Here is a 4097-nt window from a genome sequence, read left to right on the forward strand (position 1 = left end):
CCCAGTCATGTTCAAGCAAGGTGTTGTTCAGCTTCCAAATGTATGGTTTTTTCTCCTTTATCATCCTATTATTAATTTCTAATTTTGTGGCATTATAGTACCATGCTGTCTTAACCACCACAGCAGTGTAGTAGGATTTGAAATCAGGGAGTGAGATGCCCCCTACCTTGTTTCTTTTTTTCAGGAGTACTTTGATTATTTGGGGCCTCTTTCCATTCCAAATGAAACTGGAGATTGCCTTTTCCATCTCGTTGAAGAATGGAAATGGTATTTGTATTGGGATTGCATTGAACCTGTAAATTGCCTTTGGTAGTATTGCCATTTTTACAATATTGAGTCTTCCTGTCCATGAGCAAGGGATATTCTTCCACTTCTCCAGGTCTCTTTTTCTTTCTTGTAGTAATGTTTTGTCATTTTCTTTGAATAGATCCTTTGTGCTTCTGGTTAGATTTGCTCCCAAGTAATTAGTCTTGTGATTGGCTATTGTGAAGAGCTTTGTTTTTCTTAGCTCCAGTTCTGTATTCTCTTTATCACTGTAAAGAAATCGAGCTGAGTTTTGTATGTTGATCTTGTATCTTCCACTTTGCTGAATTGGTCAACTCTGTGCAGTAGTTTTCTTGCTGAGTCTTTAGGATTTTCTAAGTATACTATCATATCATCTGCATATAGAGATATTTTTACCTCCTCTTTGCCAATTTGGATACCTTTTACTTCCTTCTCTTGCCTTATTGCTATCGCTAAGACTTCCTATACAGTATTGAAATAGGAGAGGTGATGGTGGGCATCCTGGCCTAGTTCCTGTTCTCAAGGAGAATACCTTTAATTTCTCTCCATTGAGAACAATGTTGGCTCTTGGATTTGTGTATATACTTTTAACTATGTTGAAGAAATTCCCCTCTAATCCTATTTTGTTGAGTGTTTATACAGGAAAGGGTGTTGGAGTTTGTCAAAAGCCTTTTCTGCATCAATTGATAGGATCATGTGGTTCTTGTTCTTCACTTTGTTAATGTGATGAATTACACTGATTGTTTTTCTTGTGTTGAACCATCCCTCCATACCTGTTATGAATCCCACTTGGTCATGGTACATTACTTTTTTGAGGTATCATTGCATTCTATTGGCCACGATTTTACTCAGGATTTTTGCATCAATATTCATGAGAAATACTGGCCTATAGTTTTCTATTTTGGTGGTGTCTTTACCTGGCTTTGGTATCAAGGATATGTTTCCTTCATAGAATGAGTCTCTCTTTCTATTTTCTGAAATAGTTTATGTAGAATTGGTGACAGACCTTCTCTGAATGTTTGATCAAGTTCACTTGTGAAACCATCTGGTCCAGGACTTTTTTTTTTGGCTGGAAGTTTTATTACCGTTTCAATTTCTTCTTTTTTAATGGGTCTGTTCAGGTGTTCAATTTCGGTTGGTGTCAGTTTAGGTAGGTTGTGAATTTCTATGTATTTGTCCATTTCCTCTAGGTTTTCATATTTGAGTATAATTTTTCAATAATATTCCAATGTTAGCCTTTTTATTTTAGTTGATTCTGTTGTGACATTGCCCATTTCATCTCTTATTCAGATTATTTGTGTCTTTTCCTTCTTTTTCTTTGTGAGTTTTGCTAGTGGTTTGTCAATTTTATTGACATTTTCTAAGAACCAACTCCTACTTTTGTTGATGGTTTCAATTGTTTTTCTGTTTTCTATTTCATTTATTTCTGGTCTAAGTTTTATAGTATCAGAGTTCTTTCAGAGGGTGTTGGGTTTTCTTGCTGTTCTTTTTCAGTTTGTTGGAGACGTTGGGTTAGAGAGTGATTTTGAGCATTTCTTCATGTGTCAGTTGACCATCCAAATGTCTTCCTCTGTGAAAAGTCCATGTCTTTTGCACATTTTGTAATTGGATTATCAGTCTTTTTCTTGTAGAGGCCCCGTAGTATTTTTTAAACTTTGGTTATGAGACCTTTGTCTGAGATGGCTGTTACCAAGTGTTTTTTCACAGTTGATAGGTTTTTCTCTCCACTCTATTGGAATGTTTTTGATACACACGGGGACTTAATCTTTAGAATCTCCCATTCATTGATGTGATCCTGGTTGTGCACATTTTCATAAATTTTTTTATCAAGCTGATTCTAAATTAATAATATACCTATTTCTTAGTGCCAGTTCAGCCTGTTGAGCTAAAAGAAAAGTAACATGGTATGGAGAGAGGTGGGGGGTTTTGTTTTATTTTTGAGGTAAAAGACTAAATGTAAGTCCTACATGTTTTACCTGCAAGATCTTGGCGGAAATGATGTAACCTTTCTAAAGCTCCATTTTTCTATATGAAGAAAATATGAGGCTTCTGAAAGATTCCAAGGTTGAAGGGAAGAAGTAAAAGGCAATGAAGGTGGTGCCATGATTAAAGTGCTTGACTGTTAACCATATGTTGACAGTTTGAACCCACCAGCTGTCCCATAGGAGAAAAATGTAGCCTGCTTTTATATCTGTTGTTATTGTATGCTTTTGAGTCAGTTGTGACTCTGTGAACAATGGATCAGAACACTGCCCTATCCTGTGACATCCTCAGTATCTCTGACACTGAGCCCATTGTTAAAGTCGCTGTATCAGTCCATCTTGATGAACTTCTCTCTTACACCGACCTCTGCAAACATGATGTTCTTCTCCAAGGACTGGTACCTCCTAACAAAATGCTCAAAATAAATGAAATGGAGTTTGACCATCCTTGACTCCAAGGAGCACCCTGGTTTCACTTTCTCCAGGGCAGACCTGTTCTCTTAACACCAGTTCCATGGCTGAGAGGTACTGATTCTTCTGTCACCCTTAATCATTGGCCCACTTTCAGATACATAGCAAGCAAGTGAAGAGACCATGGTCTGACTCAGGCACACCTTACTCTTTAAATTGAAATCATTGCTCCTCACTAATTTGGAGAGGTCCCTTTAATTTCTTGACTGCCGGTACCAAGGGTGTTTATCGTGGATCCAACCAAGATGAAATTGTTGATAACTTCAGCCTTCTCTCCATCTATCATAATGTTACTTATTGGCCAGATGGTGAGGATTTTTGTTTCCTTGATGTTGAAATACAATCCGTATTGAAGGTTTTAGTGCTTGATCCTCTCCAGCAAACACTCCAACTCCTTCTTTTTTTTTTTTTTGCTAACTTTGTGTGGTGTCATCTGTATAACACAGGTGCTGATGAGTTTTCCTCCAATCTTGATGCCACATTTTTCTTTATACTGTCTGACTACTCAACGGATTTGTTCAGTATACATATTGAATAGGTATGGAGAAAGAATACAGCCCTGACATACACACTTTTCCTTGATCACTGCAGTGTTCCCTTGCTCTGTTGAGCAAGTCCTTCTTATTATTAATCTTTTTTTCCTTTTTTTGGTAGTATTACACTTTATTGACAGGCTTTATTTACTGTGTTCTGTTTTAAGGATCTAAGCAGTCTTCTAAGTAATTTTATAATCATTAAATGTTTATGATAGAAATATGAATAAACCCTGGATATAGATAAAATATGGGTACATTCTTGGACTCTTTCTTCTCTTTATTTATTTTCAATTAGTCTGCTGCCAGAGACCTCTCCAAAATACTGAAGAACAGTGATGTCAGTCTGGAGACAAAGGTGCACCTGATACAGGCCATGGTCTTTGCAATCACTTGCTATGCATCAAAGAGCTGGATAATGACTAGGAATGATAGAAGAATTGATGCCTTTGAGCTGTGATGTTGGAGAAGAGTATTGAATATACCATGGACTGCGTAGAGAACAAACAGGTCTTCTTGGAGAGGGTAAAACCAGGCTGTTCCTTGGAGGAAAGGATTCTGAACCTTCATCTGACATATTTTGGACACGTTGCAAGGAGGGACCGGTCCTTGGAGAGGACATCATGCTTGGGAGAGTGGTGGGACAGCACAGAAAAGGAAGACCCTCGATGAGATAGATTGATTCAGTGACTAGGGTATTGGCACAGGGTAGAGCAGAGCTTAGGGCTATTTTATATAGGGTCACTATGAGTCGCAGCTTGAACTTCTTCCTTCATCACCATAGGCTCTTGCTCAAATGTTATTTCATTAAATTCTTCTGTATCTG

General features: G+C 37.6%; 1 protein-coding gene across 1 annotated transcript in view; it reads left to right on the plus strand.

Annotated features, from left to right (window-relative positions):
- Positions 1 to 4097, plus strand: part of SNW1 (SNW domain containing 1) — a 45850-nt gene that overhangs the window by 29827 nt on the left and 11926 nt on the right. The gene's annotated exons all lie outside the window — the stretch shown is intronic.

Source organism: Elephantulus edwardii, unplaced genomic scaffold, assembly GCF_000299155.1.
Source record: "Elephantulus edwardii isolate Elephantulus edwardi_28Jun2011 unplaced genomic scaffold, EleEdw1.0 scaffold00037, whole genome shotgun sequence".
Taxonomy (NCBI): domain Eukaryota; kingdom Metazoa; phylum Chordata; class Mammalia; order Macroscelidea; family Macroscelididae; genus Elephantulus; species Elephantulus edwardii.